The following is a 19791-nucleotide window of genomic DNA, read 5'->3' on the forward strand; positions in this document are numbered from 1 at the left end:
CACTGTATGAGAGACAGCTCAACTTCCCAAACGATTGTCACAAATCAGATACCTGTTTTCCTCTCCAATCAGCTAAACCCACATAAGCAAATAACTTGTGACTCTCCTCCTGTCCAATCATCTTCTGAGCTTCAGGACACAGCCCCACTGTCCGGTCCAGTGCTGGCCAGAGCCAAGGCCAGACACTCATCTAAAAAGCACGGGGATCGATGTGTGGCTCTGTTCAATGCCTATCCCTCTCTCTCTCTCCCTCCCTCTCTCCCTCTCTCGCTCCCTCTCTCTCTCTCCCTTTACAACCAAAAGCCTGTTCTGTTCCCCACTACAAAGACACATTGTCACCAATCTGGTAAAAAACCATGGAGGATAGTGTGTGTGAGTATGTGAGTGTACCTCTTTGCGGCATCCCAAAACATTCAGAATGCAGTCTATTTAACGGCACCAACCAACCATAAAGGAAATGCTCCAGCCTCTCTTTTTTACTGTCTGGTAAATAAACTGTGTCTCTCACTTGTAAATTGCCTGAGAGAGAGAGGATCGATGGCTTTCCTCTCTCCAGGGTGTGTGTGTGTGTGTGTGTGTGTGTGTGTGTGTGTGTGTGTGTGTGTGTGGTCGCGCGTGAGTGTGTGTGTGTGTGTGTGTGTGTGTGTGTGTGTGTGTGTGTGTGTGTGTGTGTGTGTGTGTGTGTGTGTGTGTGTGTGTGTGTGCGTGCGGAGGGGGCAGGCAGACTGAATTGGGTCACATGTCTGGTGGGCTAACAAAAGGACAGCAGTGAACCTGAGACCTGATATACAACACCAGTATTCTGCGCGCACACACACACACACACACACACACACACACACACACACACACACATAGACACACACACACACACACATAGATAGACACACACACACACACACACACACACACACACACACACACACACACACACACACACACACACACGACCACACATAGACACAGACACAGACACTCATAGTATCAAAATATAACACAATAAATCACTAAGCCTTGTACAAATTCAAGTCAGACTCACATTATCAGACAATATCTGAGTACAAGGTTTTCTGAAAGTGCTCATCACATCTCTCCATTCTCAAACTCTGTGTCAGTTCTTTTCATTGAACAGACTCAGCTTGTTCTCTCTCTTTCCCTCTCTTTCCCTTTTTCTATCCATGTCAGCGATTCCTCATCTCTTCTCACAACTCTCTCCCCCTCCTTATATCATCCTCCTTTTCCTACTCTCCTTCCAAATTTTAGACAAACTTTGGTTCTTCTTCTATACACAGTCTATGAAAACAATATAGCCCTGTGTTTTCTTTTTGTATTCAACTTTATTGCACACATGTGGGGCACTCAACCTCTAATTGTGTCCACAAGGCAGGTCATTGCAGACGGCTGTAATACTGCACATGGTACAGTTTGTTGATGTTGATGTTGAGTTCTCTGTCAGGCCTGTTTTCAGCACCTGAGGACTGGAGTGTTAGGCAAACCACTGACTGCTTGTCGTAGTAACAGAGTACTGCCCTATCTGTCTCCTCTTTCAGTCCCTCTCACAACTTGTATTTTCCCATCCTGTACACCTTGCTACTAGATTATCTTTAGCCTCCCTCCATCCTGCCCTCGTTCTCCTGTGTCTTTCCCAGTTGTGCTGTTTGATGCTGTTTGGTGGGGATCCTGAGTATAATGGCTGTGGCACGGGTCTGTCACGCTAGCAGACCTCTAGCTGTTCTCCACACAACACAGCCTTCTCTCCTATCCACATCCTCTCCCCCCACCCTCCCCTCCTCCTCCCCCTCCCCACCCTCCACCCCCAACCACGCCAAACCTCACTCTTGGTGCATGGCAACCGGCTCCCATGGCAACGACTGCTAGCTAGCATGGGCTTACGGGGAGAGAGAAAGAGAGAGAGAGAGACAGAGAGAGAGAGAGGGTGAGAGGGAGGGTGAGAGAGTAGTGATGGCTGTTGGGGAAAGAGGAGAAGAGGCTTAGGGAGGAAAAAGCGACGGAGAGAGAGTGAACAACAACAGAAATAACCCAAGAGCAGCTCTCTCACTCTCCCTCTCTCTACCACTCTGGGCCTGCTGCTACTTCAAAATGCTGCTAGTGCTGATCAGGTCTTTCCCAATTTGTCAGGTATTTGTCTCCTAATCCCTCGGCCTTCTGGGACTTTACTCCTCTCTGATGAGGTTGGCGCTGCTTTAACTTGAGATGAGATGAGAAGAATGCAAACACAACCTTGTGCTGAAGAGGAAACATGCCCGTGTTTACAGCAACAACACCTATTAATGACCAGGATCAGAGCAGAGAGTGAGACAGAGAGGGATGAGAGATAGAGAGACAGGGGAATGAGACAAGGCCAAGCTGAGCGAATGAGAGAGACAGAAACAGGGACTGATAGACAAAAGTAGTAGGATGCTGAAAACACTTACCCACCCACACACAGTCACACACACAGTCACACACACAGTCACACACACAGTCACACACACAGTCACAAACACAGTCACAAACACAGTCACACACACAGTCACACACACAGTCACACACACAGTCACAAACACAGTCACACACACAGTCACACACACAGTCACAGTCACAAACACAGTCACACACACAGTCACACACACAGTCACAAACACAGTCACACACACAGTCACACACACAGTCACAAACACAGTCACACACACAGTCACACACACAGTCACACACACAGTCACACACACAGTCACAAACACAGTCACACACACAGTCACACACACAGTCACACACACAGTCACAAACACAGTCACACACACAGTCACACACACAGTCACACACACAGTCACACACACAGTCACACACACAGTCACACACACCAAACCATTCAGAACCTGCTACTCTGGTGTTGAGAGGAGGGTGTGTGTTTACGCTGGGCCCACCCACACACATCAAATCACATTTTATTTATCAAATGCTTCATAAACAACAAGTGTAGACTTGAAATGCTTACATATGGGTTCTTTTCCAACAATGCAGAGTTAAAGATGAACAATAGTGACACGAGGAATAAATACACAGTGAATAACGATAAAGAAAAAAAATAACTTGGCTATATACAGGGAGTACCAGTACCGAGTCCATGTGCAGGGGTACGAGGTAATTGAGCAGCGTATGTGGTGAGTGGGAAAGTGTGTGTGTGTGTAGGTGTGTGTGTGTGTGTGGCATCAGTATGCATGTGTGCGCATGTTATGTGTGTGTGCGGGCGTATGAAGTGTGTGTGTGAAATCAAATCAAATGTTATTCGTCACATGCTTCGTAAACAACAACTTAGTGCAAAAAGGGTCAATGCAGATAGTCTGTAAAATATAGATGAAAACTCTCTTGGTAAAATAGTATGGTTTACAGCTTATCATGAGGTATTCTAACTCAGGCGAGCAGTACCTCGAGACTTCCTTAATATTAGAGATCGCGCACCAGCTGTTGTTAACAAAGACACACCCTTCCCCCCTAACAACGACACTAATAACCCTAATAACGACGCTGCCGTACGGTCTTGACGATGCATGGACAACCAGCTAGATGTATATTATCCATGTCCTTGTTCAGCCACGCCTCCGAGAAACATAGTGGGTGTGTATGTGTGTGTTGGGGTGTCAGTGTAAGTATGTGTGAGTGTGTTGGTAGAGTCCAGTGTGTGTGCATAGAGTCAGTGCAAGAGAGTCAGTGCAAAAAAGGTACATGCAGATATTCCGGGTAGCCATTTGATTAGCTATTTAGCAGTCTTGTTTAGCAGTCTTATGGCTTGGGGGTAGAAGCTGTTCAGGGTCCTGTTGGTTCCAGACTTGGTGCACTGGTACTATTTGCCATGCGGTAGCAGAGAGAACAGTCTATGGCTTGGGTGGCTGGAGTCTGACAATTTTTTGGGCCTTCCTCTGACACCGCCTGGTATAGAGGTCCTGGACGGCAGGGAGCTCGGCCCCAGTGATGTACGGGGCTGTACTCACCACGATCTGTAGCGCCTTGCGGACGTTTGCCTTGCAGTTGCCATACCAAGCGGTGATGCAGCTAGTCAAGAGTATAACTTTTGAGGGCCCATGCCAAATCTTTTCAGCCTCCTGAGGGGGAAGAGGTGCTGCTGTGCCCTCTTCACAACTGTGTGGGTGTGTGTGGACCATGTTAATTCCTTAGTGATGTGGACACCGAGGAAGTTGAGCTCTCGAGCCGTTCCACTGCAGCCCCATCGATGTGGATGGGGGCGTGCTCGTCCCTCCGTTTCCTATAATCCACGATCAAACCATTTGTCTTGCTGACGTTGAAGGAGAGGTTGTTGTCCTGGCACCACACTGCCAGGTCTCTGACCTCCTCCCTATAGGCTGTCTCATCGTCGTCGATGATCAGTCCTACCACCGTTGTGTCGTCATCAGACTTGATGATGGTGTTGGAGTCGTGCGCGACCACGCATTCGTGGTTGAACAGGGAGGGTACTGAGCACACACCCCTGAGGGGCCCCCGTGTTGAGGGTCAGCGTGGCGGATGTGTTGTTGCCTACCATCACCGCCAGGAGGCGGTCCATCGGGAAGTCCAGGATCCAGTTGCAGAGGGAGGTGTTCAGTCACATGGTCCTGAGCTTGGTGATGAGCTTGGAGGGAAATATGGTGTTGAACGCTGAGCTGTAGTCAATCAACAGCATTCTTACATATGTATTCCTTTTGTCCAGGTGGGTCAAGGCAGCGTGGAGTGCAATAGAGATTGTGTCATCTGTGGATCTGTTGGGGCAGTATGCGAATTGGTGTGGGTCCAGGGTGTCTGGGATGATGATGTTGATTTGAGCCATGACCAGCTTTTCAAAGCATTTCATGGCTATAGATGTGAGTGCTAAGGGGTATTAGTCATTTAGGCAGGTTACCTTGGCATGGGGACTATGTTGGCTGCTTGAAACAAGTTGGTATTACAGACCAGGTTGAAAATGTCAGTGAAGACACTTGCCAGCTGGTCTGCACATGCTCTGTGTACGCTTCCTGGTATTCCATCTGGCCCCGCAGCCTTGTGAATGTTAACCTCTTTAAAGTTCTTCCTCACATCAGCTAAGGAGAGCGAGATCAAACAGTCGTCCAGAACAGCTGGTGCTCTCATGAGGTGAGCATAGAAGGCATTTAGCTTGTCTGGTAGAACGTGCCCAGAAATCGTCTGGTAGAAAAGTGTCCCCGCCGAGCCCACTTGGCCTTCTCTCAAATATCAGCCTAATAGAAATGGAATTACTAGATCGGGTATTCCCCATTCAAGTCAATGAAACCATGATGGGTGGACCGGTGGCCGTTCTAGTAATCCTTTTTCTATGATCAGGGTCTCCTCAGAGAGAACACCGCTCACTTTTAATGAAAGCTTCCACTGCCGGCCGGGCACCACGTTTACATCCAGCACTGAGCGCCGGTCGTGTTTTACTGAGGGTGTGTGAATCTAATCCTGGGATATGATAGGCTGAACCGTGCTAGAGCCACATAGCGTGAGGCTAGCTACTGTTTTCACTAGGGATGCATAAGAGTTAGTCACTGGATGAACTAACTGCTACATGGCGGTGAGGAATAAGAGTGCATATCAATAACAGTATAGAAATATATGATAAAATTATATTTCAGCAGGCAGCAGGGGAGGAAGGTGTGTGATTTTCAAGCCGCAGGATTTTTCCATGCATCATATTCAGTATGTAAACATCCAGGACCTACATTTCACAACAACCACTAAAGCAGTTAACTGACCGCAAACGACCTATGAGAAGAAAACAAAGTGCTATCAGCTTCCACTTTCTTCCTCAACAGGTTTCACGCATGACATCACTTCCTGTCCCTCCCTCTCCCTCTCCATTTCATCCACACCACCCTCTTCATTGTGGAAAGATGGAGAGGTAGTGGTAGTGGTGACTGGGTATTTCTGTGTCTGTCTGGGCCATACCATCTGGTTTAAAAACTACACTCACATTCTTACAACATCCCTCTAAGGCTGTAGTTGGAGTGACAATGGCATGTTTAACTTTGTCTCGCTCTGATAGGGTGTAATGTGAATTACCTCATGGTAATATAGGAGGCCCCAGTGGTTTGACTGTCTGTCACACCCTGCCCTGCTCTGAGTGACTCACAGTAGGAGAGGAGAGAGTAGGAGTAGAGGCCCAAACACAGATGGCCCACAGCAGGGCTGGCCCAAATGGCCCCACCATGACAGCTAGCAGCGTACCCGATGGGGAGCAGAACCGCGGCACTTTGTAATGTTAATGGAGGGGGACAGCTGCCGGGAGTGGGGGCGAAGGGTGGAGGTGGGGTACGGGACCAGACAGGAGGGGGACACAAAGGAGGCAGAGTGAGCCCCATACAATCGCCCCCACGCACCAAAAAAGACCTTAAAGCCAGGTCGCTCTTAGCTTCTGACCGTTGACCCCAAGTGAACCCACACATGCGATGCGAGACAGCCAGGAATGCTTTCACCCTGGGCAGGCGGGCAGTCTGTTGTTGTGATCCACTGGGGGATCAGACAGTGGAGTTGGAGAGAGTGGAGTTAGGCTAGCTCGGAGAGATCGATAAGCTTTTACAGCAGCATGTCTCTGTGACTCTGTCTCCCTCCACTGTCTGTCTACAGGCGGGCGCTCTCACTGGAAGCTGAGGGAAAAGCTTGCAGAATTTTCTAGGGCAACGAGAACAGCAGGGTTCCCAGCAGCAGCAGCCTAAAAACAGGCAGCCAGTCACATCACCTAGCCAATCCTACATTTAACTGAAAGTGTTGAGGGTTCGTGCAGAAAGGCCCCACTGGGCACACACTGGTTGAATTTCAATGAAATTATGTTTAACCAACGTGGAATAGATGTTGAATTGACATCTGTGCCCAGTGGGTCCAGACTCGTGACCGAACATCTGGTGCCACACAAAAACAGGCTGACTTTTAAAAAATCCTGCCAAATTATTTAGTTCAGAACCATCCCTGCACCCTATAAGAGGAGGACTCACCCCTTAAATAGAGGTAAGGGGTAATTGTAGTAAACAACTTTGATTGCAGTTTGGCCGGTGGTGTTTTAGACGCAAGCCCTGTTCCCTGAATGACCTTGATGAAAACAGTATTGATCCCAAACTAATCCCAAACCAGGGCTGCAGTGGGTCAATGTCAATGTACACTTGTAACAGGGCAGAGAGCACTTATCCAGTGAGAGAGAGAGAGCGAGGAGAGAGAGAGAGAGAGAGAGAGAGAGAGAGAGAGAGAGAGAGAGAGAGAGACCAGTTGTTTAGTCTCGTTGCTATAAAACAAAGCGTCAGAGTGGAGAGTGGCCCGGAATCAACAAAAGACACTTTCAGCTCCTCAGGCTGAGAGGAGAGGAGAGGAGAGGAGAGGAGAGGAGAGGAGATGAGAGGAGAAGAGCGATAAGGAGAGGAGATTAAAGGAGAGGAGAGGAGAGGAGAGGAGAGAGGAAGAGAGGAGAGGAAGTGAGAGGAGAGAGGAGGAGAAGAGAGGAGAGAACGTCAATCTTCACTCCCTTACAGAATGGCCAGGGCAGGACAGAGAGGAATAACTCAGAGCCCAGGACACTCACAGCACCATGTCTCTCCACTCCCAAAACCCAGTGAGAAGACAGGCTAACTACAACAATGAGAATGCTCCCTAAACAAGCGTGCCAGGACAAAAGCAGGGATTTCTGGGCAGAGAGGGAGGGAGGGATCATGGGAGGAGTATGGGTCCACAGTGTGGGCAAAGCACAGATTAGAAGCACGAATCACAGATGGCCGCCGCTTCTCCTCTTTTCACTGTAGCGCCGCAAATAATTAACAGAGGTGTCCCCCTTTTCTCTTTTGTCAGCACGCGTCTATCAAATGAGAGCGTGTGTCCGACACAATGGCTGCCACACAAAGTCCCGCCCACCCCCCACCGTCACCGTGAATAGAGAGACACGTGCAACTTGTCAGAGATTGGAACAATGGGACAGGGGAGGGGAGGGAGGGAGGGTGTGGCATCAGGCCAGCACGCAGCAGCCCACCCTCGAGGCCACGGAGCCAGCCACTGGATTGTAACTACAGCCCCAGGCTTCTACCAGTCCTGGAGGCCTCCGAGGCACACAGCCAATACTTGATCAAACATTTGTCTCAAGGGGGATTGTATAGGTGTGTGTATGAGTGACAATGAGTGTGTGCGTAAGTGTATGTGAGTGTGCACACATAAGTGTATGTGTGTGCGTAAGTGTGTGCATGCGTAAGTGTGTGTGTGTAGTCAGGTTTGTTCAGTTGGTGGGAGAAGGAAAGTAAAGACCCTGGAACAGCTGGGTCGGGTCTGGGGGGACACAATAGAGAGAGAGAAGGGGGAGGGAAAGAGATGAGCAGGCAGGCAGCTAGGCCACCTCTCCAAAAGCTTGACAGGGGTCTTTTGTGACAGCAGCTGGTTTTGGAGGGGGTCAGACCAGCTCTGTCTCCATTGACCCTCCTTCCCCCTCCTCTCCCTCCCCCTCTCCTCCTCCTCCACTGCTCCCCATCCAAACAGTGCCAGCTGTAGGCTGGGGAGAGCGGCGAACAGAGATTTGAGGAGAGGGGTTTTCCTCAAACCAACTGCATGTGGTCATCTATCCCTGGTTCTTAACACTGAGCCTCATGCAGCCTCCCTTCACAATCCACCTGGCTTACTCCAGGACTAGCACTTACTCCAGGACTGTTTCATAGTCTTACTCTGTACTAATCCTAATCATACCCGTCTCTCACTCCACATCCACTTCAGCTTGAAAACGTGTAGTTATGGAAATAAAACTAGTGTCTATCTGACTATTCTCACATGACACTCGTAACAGGGAGCAGAAACACAGAGAGAAAGACAGAGAGTGAGAAAGACAGAGAGCGAGAGAGAGAGAGAGAGAGAGAGAGAGAGAGAGAGAGAGAGAGAGAGAGAGAGAGAGAGAGAGAGAGAGAGAGAGAGAGAGAGAGAGAGAGAGGGGGGGGAGAGAGTGTGAGGGGAGAGAGAGAGAGAGAGAGAGAGAGAGAGAGAGAGAGAGAGAGAGAGAGAGAGAGGAGAGAGAGAGTGAGAGAGAGAGAGTGAGTGAGAGAGAGAGAGAGAGAGAGAGAGAGAGAGCGACAGAGAGAGAGTAGAGCGAGAGAGAGAGAGAGAGAGAGAGAGAGAGAGAGAGAGAGAGAGAGAGAGAGAGAGAGAGAGAGAGAGAGAGAGAGAGAGAGAGAGAGGAGGCCAAAGATCTAATTGAGAGAGAGAGAGAGAGAGAGAGAGAGAGAGAGAGAGAGAGAGAGAGAGAGAGAGAGAGAGAGAGAGAGAGAGAAAGAGAGAGAGAGAGAGAGAGAGAGAGGAGGCCAAAGACCTAATTTCGCTGCCAGAGAATAAGCAGGGACAGGGTATGGATGGGGGAGTTGTTACGCAAGGCCTTGGCCCAGTCTCTCAGAGGACGAGTACAATGGTGAATGGGTGGTTAGAGAGACTGCACTGTCTGCAGAGGGATAGAAAGGAGCAACTTACTGTAAGTGTTACTGTAGTAATTGATACTGTAAGTGTTACTGTAGTAAGTGATACTGTAGTAAGTGATACTGTAAGTGTTACTGTAGTAAGTGATACTGTAACACTAGAATATAAATAGAATGAAATAACTTTATAATGTGTAACATACTGATGCATTCTGGGGGTGGGAGAAGTCTGATTCAGTGTGGGGCAGTCAGGTATATAGGCCCATGTTTGAGCCTAGTGTGATGCTACCTGAACATACTCTAACTCTACATCCATGCCATGTAGCTAGGCCTATAGTTTCTGGCTATATTCTTTCCAAAAGCACCTTAAACCCCAACCCACCTCAGACAGACTCCCACCGGCCAATCCCCAACCAACCACCACGATGTATGCCAACTCCACCCCCATCTCTCCATCCATCTACTTCCTCTGAAATGAATAGAGTTTTCTATAACAAAGTAATTCATAAATACCATCATAGCTAAATATATTTATACGAGCAGCCCTGTATGCCTCCTACTCCTGTCAATCTAAGCTTGGTCGGCTTTCCCTGAAACGGCCCGGAGAGTCTTCCAGAAAAGTCTGTAGTTTACCACCAGGCATGCACTCTTCTCTCACTCTCCTCTTGGATCGGATCGATGATAGGGAGGGAGGCCATGGCCATCTCCTCTCCCTGGAGGCAGCATGGCTGAATATTAGATAGAGACAGAATGCATTAGATAAGCGCCCGGGACCCAGATAGAAGCAGGGCCAGGCAGAACAGAGTAGTATGACTCAGGGAAGATCACACACCACCATGGAGATGGAGGAATGGAGGACGCTCGAACACAACAACACAACCACAGACACACCTACACAGCACAGACACAACAGGCATGTCTGTGTCCGACTCCTAGCTGCTCAGGCTTGTTAAGTTGAGACTGTCCAGAGAATGAGACAGAGATGGCGACATACAGTGTGTTCTCCTTACAACTGTATGTCGATCAGATCACACATTCCTGTAAAAATGCACAACGCTTCTGAGAGAGATCCTGTTGAGGAATGGGAAAACAACCGACATTGCATACATTCCAAGTTCCATTTCCACATGATGGAATGGAAGAGAGTGGCTCTTAAGTGCCTCATGGTATGGCAGCGATTGTGTTATTTTATTAGTGAATAACATTATCGGGCCCACACAGCCAAATTAATCACTGAGCGATGGAAATTAAGCCTCCTACAGAGTCGTAATGCATTACTTTAATTCACCAGTTCAAGGAGGAGCCTCGGGCACCATTTTACTACTTATATATTTGGATATGTTTGGAAATGTGAGACTCCCCTCCGTTGGATTGCGATACCCAAAAAGCAGCAGCTCGTAGTAAATGGAAAAAGCAAAACAAAAAGATCAGTGACCGTATTCATAAAGCATAAAGCTCAGAGCAGGACTGCTGATCTAGGATCAGGTCCCCCCTGTCCATATAGCCTAATTGTATTCAAAACTGATCCTAGATCAGCACTCCTATTCCGTAGCGCTTTATGAATACGGGCACAGGGTGTCTAGCCTACTAGCTACAGCCTTGGGATCTGCGTTGTTCTGTGAGATTCCTCTGCTTTTTGAAAAGTGTGTGTAACTATATTTCCCCTACTTGTCATGAAGGTCACATTGTGACCGAACCACCTTGTTATCTATGTAGCTGCATTGTAAATGGGAAGCCAGACAGGAGGAGTACACAAGATTTGTCTGAGGGAGGAGAACACTCTGCTGCCATGAATCACAAGCAGGGATTTTCCACAGAATCAGTTGGATTCATCGGCTGAGCTGGAACTGCAACAATCTCCTGCCAATACTAACCACAGAGGAGTTCAGTAAGGGCAGACACACAGAAACGTGCACGTGTGCACGTGCACGCACACACACACACATACACAGTGTAGTAGTGGGCTAAAAAAACGACAAGGAGTCATGATAGGCATATCTCACAACTGCCGGCTACATTCATGCCACCGGCACCATGTGTGTTTATGCGGCTGCTGCTGCTGTTGGGGGATTGGAACTGTGCTGCGCTGTCTGTCAAACCCTGTCTCTATGGAAATGGACACAGGCGGTGGATGGGAAGAAAACAGCATGTTAAGCAGCTCCTCCACCCACCATATCTCATACAGAGTCATAGAGAGAGACAGAACAGCTAGCTAGCTAACCACACCCAGACGAATGTCCAGTCCAGCGACAGCAGCACAGACACACAGAGACATGGACCAGAGACAGGGATCACAGACATGGACCAAAGACATGGACCACAGACATGGACCAGAGACATGGACCACAGACATGGACCAGAGACATGGACCACAGACATGGACCAGAGACATGGACCAGAGACATGGACCACAGATATGGACCAGAGACATGGACCACAGACATGGACCAGAGACATGGACCAGAGACATGGACCAGAGACATGGACCAGAGATATGGACCAGAGACATGGACCACAGACATGGACCAGAGACATGGACCAGAGACATGGACCAGAGACATGTACCAGAGACATGGACCAGAGACATGGACCAGAGACATGGACCAGAGACATGGACCAGAGATATGGACCAGAGACATGGACCACAGACATGGACCAGAGACATGGACCAGAGACATGGACCAGGCAGGCCTGAACAGCTTCCTCTGTGACTGTGGAGAGAAGCATTGTGCGAGGCTGTTGTGAGGATGTCAACAGAGCCCATATGAAAGGAGCAGTGTGGCTGTGTCTTTGAGGGTTCAAAGACATGCAGTCGGGGGGAGGAGCGGGAGGAGGGAGGGTGCTGTTTGGGGTTAGGATTTTCCTCTGGGTTTCTTGAAATGCCAAGCCGCGAAGCTGGAGCAACAACAAATTCCCCATGAGGAGCAGCCGGAACTGTAACCCACAAGCCCATCCATGTCAACAACAGCACAGGATCGGAAACATGAACTGAGCGACATACAGTATGCTATTCCTATTCACTTAGCCACTTAGCCTCAATTCCAGGCTTCCTGCACGAGAATTGGGACTGGGAGTCAAGTAACACGAGACTGCTATTCACATTGCTTAGCTGGTGGAAGTCATTGTTAGACAGTGTACTACTACTATAGGCTACAGGCAGGTGGAAGGAGATTGTATGGATATGGAGGGATAGTCATGGGGGCTGGCTTTATGAGCGAGACAATAACTCCCACCCCCTCCGCAGTGCAATTTGCCTGCAGCCGGGTCCTCATTTGACACCAAAACCTTTCATTACCTGCTCAGTTTCCAATCGGCTCTTCATGTGGCTCCTTCCTGGAATTTAATACCATCACACTTAAGCCCCTTTGAAGGCTGATGAGAAAGTGAAAGTGAGAAAGAGAGAGTGAAAGAGAGCAAGAGCAAGAGAGAAAAGAGACAGAAAGAGAATGCTAAATCCACATATGGCATGCTCAGCAGACATATTGATTTTGCACCAGGAGGTAAACAGAGAGAGAATGATGGGTAGACATATGTGATGATGTAGTATGTAGAGGAGGAATGGGAAGAATGGCTTTCATTACTCAGGATAGATGCTGAAGATATCAGCAGATACAATCTAAAGCTCCTCCAGCCTTCTCTCTCCTCTCCTCTCTTCCTCTTCAATTCCCTACAGCTCAACCTTCTGTATCAGCACTTCCTCAGCCTATGGGTAGAGCGAGTGCACTGGTCTGGTGTTTGAGCAGAGGACACTTCTCTGCTGCTGCTGCTAGTGTTAATTGATCCCCAGTGATGGATGCAATGCAGCCCTGGAGCCTTGCCTGGCCAGAGCTCTCTCCCTGGCTCTCTCTCAGGCGGGAGAGACTGTGGTGTGGACTGGCCTACTGGCTGAAGACTCTGAATGGCCCCAGCGCTCATCATGCAGGCACGACAGACAATGGCAGGCCTGTTTGTCTGTGGGCGCAGACTCTCTGTCTAGGGACGACCACTTCCCCCGTTCGATAACGGTAGAAGCTGAGGCATTAGGTCTATGTGAGTGACAGACAGGGTAGGCCAGAGGGGGGCTTTGAGAGGCAGACAGGCAGGCATGTTAGCTGTAGTCAATGTCCTGAAAAGGCCACTTTCTCCATTCAAATCCCTGAGGTTTCTCAGGGATACAGCAGGTCCTCAGTTTAAAGTGCAACTATCTTCAGAATCGGCAGAATAATGTGTTTTTATGACTTCTTTATGACTAAGTAGTAGGTTATCTCATGTAAACTGAAAGCACAATCTTCAATGAGCAACAATGATTGTTCCTGTAAGACACCAATAATGGGACCTGACCATGTAAGCCTGTAGGCCTACATCTTCATACGGGGAATGTATGCAGTTCCCAGGCAATGTGACCAGGTTTCTGTGTGATTCTGCCTCACACAGCAAGGACCTTCCACTATAACTTGGTTCCCATGCAGTTCCCACTCCCTCTGTGGAGGACATCATGGTCGGACATCTTAAAAAGGAAACCACCAAGTAACACATTCTAGACCCTCTATGAGCAAACAACTAGGATCTGGCCTCTTCTGCAGCTGAAAGATTGGTGTCGGTTATGAAATAAGATCCATCTCTCTCTCCCTCCCTCCTCCATCCCTCCTCCCTCCATCCTTCTCTCCCAACCCCCATCCTTCTCCTCCCCGTAACAGCTGGGTGACTCGGCCACATCTGGAGAGAAGCTGGGGGGTTGCAGACAGGCACACTGGGAGGCAGGGCTAAGAGGGGCATGGGAGGGCATAGAGGGGCAGAGTGTACAAGGTAAAGTGGGAGCGAAAGCATGCCGAATATCTCGTGTCGAAACAGATGCGCCAAATTGGCCATGATACCACCATGGCTACGGTGAGTAATGGCCATAAAAAGAGAAAAGAGCATGTCTCGTTAGCAAATTTACAACGAGTAGTCATCCAAAGCCAGCAGACTCTCCCAACAAAAAGATTTAAGCAAGCCTAAAATGGATGGAAACTGGATAGGAGATGTTGTACAGAGATGATGTGCAGCCAGAGTGCATCTCAGATGTAACTTTGATGTTGTAACCTTTTCTCAGGGCATGAGTCATTGTCTGTGACTTTCTACACAGCTGGAGGGATCACGCGTATCTGCTTTGGATCTCAATTAACTGTCTCTTCTAAAGCAGTTTCTTCTATTTCTGCACTCTGCCTGGCTTGAAAGGTAGAAAGCATTGCTTCTAAAGCACTGTTTTCAAAGGCAAAATACAGAGGCAGATACTAAACAAAAGAGAGTTACTTTCAGTCAAGTATCTTCAGTCAAGTATCTCGGTCAAGTATCTTCAGATGAGGCAAAGAAGTTTGAAGTGTGCCATCAAAACAACTTCTGAGTAGGCGCTGGTGCCGTCAGATCTGTGGCCTGAACTGTGATGTTCCAAATGAAGAAAGATTGAAACCTCAATGAAGATGACTCATGTCTTGAGCTTGATTGCTAAGGTTATAGCTAGAGTCATTTTCTCTGTAATATCAAATGAGGAACTGTGATAATGTCCTCTGCTCGTCCCAGGTGAGGGAGGACATGACGAAGCAGGGGTCAATCTTCAGTTCCGTCTCAGATGTGATTAGAGTGACAGGCCCTGATGGAGAATTGAATCTCACAAATATTTTAACCACCAACCGTGTTCCAAAATTAGACGCTTGACAGAGCAGAGATGTGCTCTGAGACACAGACACACACACACAGAGATATGCACACCAAGACACACACACACACACAAAACCTGCCAGGGACTACTGTTTACCCCAGAAAAAGTCCTTCCCTTCTGGCTGCTACCGTCCCCTCCTCTCTGTTCAGAGTTGCTTGCCTGGATGAGTTGGGATAATTCAGCCTGTGAAGTCATCCAATCCAACACCCACCCCCGCGAAAACCCCCAAAAGCACCCAGCCTCACCAACCCTACCCACCCCCCGCTCTGTCTCCCTTCTCTCCACTCTTGACGGAGCGAGATGAATAGCGTGCTCTGTGCTGGGCAGATTGTGCTTCAGAAAGTCCCGGTAGGCTGCACTTCTCTCCTGTCAGAAGACAGAGAGCTCTACCTCAAACTAAGCCCACCATGCAGAACAGAGTCAGACCTGTTCAACCGTGAACCTGTGTATCACACAAGATCATGATCCCAATCATCTCTTGGTGATTGCACTTGTTTGTCACACCGATGGCATGGCATTCATAAACACACTGACCACATCCAACTTGGACCTGCTAAGAAACAGCGATTCACTTTCTTGTTATCTGCAGCCAAAATGCCCCACTGAAGCAGAGGAATCACTGATTACCAGGGGAAATCGGCAGACGCAAACACACATGCATGATTGCTCTCACGCACCATTTCCTTCGCTCATTCACACACAAACACACACAAACACATACTCATACATTTCTTATATGCCTGTTGGAAATACACAGCCATTGAGTGCTCTAATGAAAATGACAATAGGCTGAATGCAATTAACCAGGTATAAACCCAATCACTTAGCATATAGGCACAGAGAAGATCAGAAAGTCCTGATGTACGAATGTCTGTGTACAGAATTGTGGGCAACAGCAGCTGACAGAAATACTAAATTGAGGAAGACAAGAGAATCTTCTGGCTCAAAGCTATGCACACGTTGATGTAATCATTTCCAATGACCTGAGGATTTTTCTGTTGGGCTGAGAGAGAACAGGAGAAAAATAGCTTTTTTGTCCCTGTTGGCTAATTCCCATCTCTCTCTCACTCTCTCTCCCTCTCTCTCCCTCTTTCTTCTGTGATTAATTCAGCCACCTAAAATAGACTGCTATAATTAATGCTAGTGGAGCGTAGTCCCTTTCACACAGACTCAGAGCGCAAACATGAGAATTGTCAAGAGGCTAACAAAAATAGCACATCCCAAAGTCACTTCCTTTAGTAACCTATATATCACTGGGCTGACAAAAAAGCCACCTCCCATGTTCTCGACTGGAAGAAACACTGCCGGTCAGAGTGGGGTGGAAGTTCAGCCCGTTGTATAGCAGTCACACCCTGATTATCACAAAGGGAGCAACGCCCTCCGCTGCCGGCTGCCGCTCAGCTCGCCGCTGATTGGATGACCTTTGACCCCCTCCCATTGTGGGACCAGCTGGTCTGTCCCTCCGTGTATCCGTCTGGCTAACAAAAGGGTGCCAACTTTAAACGCTGCAATCTAACTAAAAGGAAGGAGAAACAGTTTGGGGAGATGAGAGGTTGCAAGGCAATCAGTTGCTCTTTTAACTGTACATGCTCCTCACCCAAATCCTCAACCATTTCCTACTGGATACCAGCCAAGACAATAGGCCTAAGTTTAAAGTCATTGTATTACTGTGCTGCACCCAGGTCAGACCCAGCCCAGCCCTGGAGAGTCCTGCCCATGCAGCTGTCTAGCTACCCAGGCAGGTGGTCCTGGGTCCTGGGTCCTGGGTCCTGGGCTGAGCCACACTATCCCCATGTTAATGCTCGGCATGTGACACCAAGAAGGGGAAACCATAACACTCAGAGGCCAACAGACTGACAGACCCCCCGAAATAACATGACTCGCTGTGCTCAAGAATGTAAGGTATGCAATCAAGACACATGTAAAGAATGTTTTAATGCACTGTTGTTTATCGATACATTATATGCATACCTTTATGTCAACTGAAGCATTTAAACAGCTTTTTATTTTAAATTACAAATACATAGGGTACTCAAGAGATCATTCCTAGTGTTGCTTTGCACATTGGATGGTGGGGGTATTTCACGGGTGGGTGGCTTTGATGTAAAACTTGTCTTGAGTTGTCAACACTTTGGCCTCAAAGAGTCCTTGGGAAGATCTCAATTGCATACTCCTCGAGAGGGGAGGAACTCTGGCTTTCTCATCCAATGGGTTTTGAGAAGGAGACGAGTAGAGAGGAGAGAGGATGCGAGGACTATGCAATTGAGATCTACCCCTGTTCTCTGTCTCAGGGCGGAGTAACAGATCAATACAGCACATAAGCACCACCTGTCAATTTATTACATTCATTGATTCCTTTCAGACGGGCTGCTGAGTCAGATATTTTGCCTAATGGTGACAACACGGCCCCAATGGCAGGGCCTATAAGTATGGCCATGATGGGATGACAAGAAACTTGAGCGCCTGCTACAGTATGATGCATCCTCATCATCATCCCCAGCCTCAATCATCATTGGTTTCTAACAAGAGGATGAGTGTATAGTGTGGGGGACATCTGGGGTCAATTTCTGGACGCTGGTCTGGACCCATATCTCAGCCATCCTACCAGAGTATCAGAACCCGCAAGTCATTGTGTCATAGTATTACCATAGTGTTGGGTTTACAATTCAGTGAAACCAGTCATATATTCTGTATAATGTTAGTGTTGATCCCTCCATACCGGCCCTGGCCTGAAGTCTTTCTTCACCCATTCCCACATGGCAGGAAGGAAGGTCCACAGAACTGATGTGCTTTATAGCCTTCCATTACAATTAGGATATAGCCAAACTACACTTCCTTTCAGCTGCACCTATACTATTCCAGTTGACTGTTCCCTTCGCCATATCAAAGGATGCGGACAGGTAACCTACATGAGAGTACAAGGTGGTTCATTGCAGGCACGCGTCGTATAAAAATGCAGGGCGCGTTTTTGAAATGTTTTACTGTAGAGATGGATAGGCAAAAACTACTGCCGCACAGAACACGATAGAATATGTGTATATGGCTTTATTACACCAGACACAGATATTTCATACTTTACTTTTCAATAAAACCCAGATCATGTTTCCACACCACAAGCAGAATACAATGGTATACATCTGACTCGACAATGCAGAGGGGCTTGTAAGGGTGGTCTTGATTGAACCATAGGCTACTGCAGACACTGCAATTAGCATATTACATGCATATAAATAGCCTATTTCAAAATATTGGCTGCAGTTATTTTTTAATAGCTCTGAATTGTTTCGTATGTTGTTCCTACTAAGTGATCCCATTTCTTGGATTTGAAAACGAGGAAGACTTCGGAGACATCCACGCGCGGAGAATAATCCATTATTAACCATAAAAAATCAACAAAACATCAAGTCCCCATAAATAACGGTATGGGGTATAGGGAATATAGAGTGAACTCACCAATGAGAAGACTGAATAATTGTGTGAGTCCGTGCCGCCTGTTGTGTAATCCAATCCCAACGAAATATGGAAGAACATGTAATTTCAGAATGTCTTCATGAACATTGGATGGAGCGATGATGCGATGCGGGCAAGTGATCTTCTTGATGCAAATACTTGTACGAGTCAATCCGGTTATAATAAAATACAACAAAAAAACAAGACGAGCAGTAAATAACGATTTCGATAAATTTTTTGTAATCTTTATGCTTTAGTTGACTGTGCAGTTACTGTCGCACAGATTGGGTTCCTCTCCCAACTCCACTCGCTGGCCCTGCCTTCTGAGCGAGCCTATTTGCACGGACGCCCGGACATGCAAATGTACTCTACCCATTGATGTTTTACAAAAACACCACGGATCCATGTTTCAGACACTCTACAGCGCCACCGTGTGGTTGTATAATTCCAAAAAGTGACTACACTATTGCCACTTAAGTGACAGCTCTTTTCTTTCAAGTTGGATTATAGTAAACCTAAATTCGTATTGAAGACAAAAATAAATGGCCTTTAAATTGACACATCTGTTCTTGTCAGGCAGAAGATGCCATGCTGTCCTGCCTTCAAGATTGTGGATGAGAATCTACTGAATGGCTGATGTGTGGGCTAAAAAGCTTCAGAGATAAGTTCTGACTCTGAACATCCTAAAAAGTATCCAGATTTAGCTTCTATAAGAAATGTTTCATTTTTCCCCAAATGACTGTGGTTTCAGTAGACATCATCAGCATTTAGCAAGACACAGTGAAATGTGGTGCCTAATAAAATGTGTGATTTAGGGCCAAAATGTTCATGCCAATATAAACTAAAACCATCTGGTCATTATTAGCACCGTTGCAATCCAACTTTCCATTACCCAAAACTAAAACATCCCTGAGCCTTTCCTTTCCCAGAGTATGTAGTCATTACATCTTATTTGATAAATGTCTTGAGAAGTGGCAGTTAATACTAACACTCGTACTCGTTTGGCCCTACATGCGTACCTTAAAGCTTGTGACTACAGGACTGCAGCACAGCACTCCTATTCTCAAAGACAATACTTAATGTTTTCTAAACAAATACACTGATGTCTTATCATACTGTACTAGGGTTGAATAGGGTTCAGGTGCAAACTCAACTGTGGTAGAACATTATTGATAGCTTCAGGGTCAGACAGTAATAGCCTACTTAGTCAATATTCTACCTTGACAATCAGAGGTATGTCTGGTACAAGGACAA

The 19791-nt window shown here is 47.5% G+C and overlaps 1 protein-coding gene across 1 annotated transcript in view; it reads right to left on the reverse strand.

Moving 5' to 3' along the window:
* Positions 1 to 18586, reverse strand: part of LOC121567503 (numb-like protein) — a 76242-nt gene extending 57656 nt beyond the window's left edge. The window contains exon 1 of the mRNA XM_041877594.1: positions 18541 to 18586. The gene's annotated coding sequence lies outside the window, so the exon portion shown is untranslated. The remainder of the gene's footprint in view (positions 1 to 18540) is intronic.
* Between the last annotated feature and the right edge of the window lie 1205 nt (positions 18587 to 19791).

Source organism: Coregonus clupeaformis, chromosome 6 (assembly GCF_020615455.1).
Source record: "Coregonus clupeaformis isolate EN_2021a chromosome 6, ASM2061545v1, whole genome shotgun sequence".
Taxonomy (NCBI): Eukaryota; Metazoa; Chordata; class Actinopteri; order Salmoniformes; family Salmonidae; genus Coregonus; species Coregonus clupeaformis.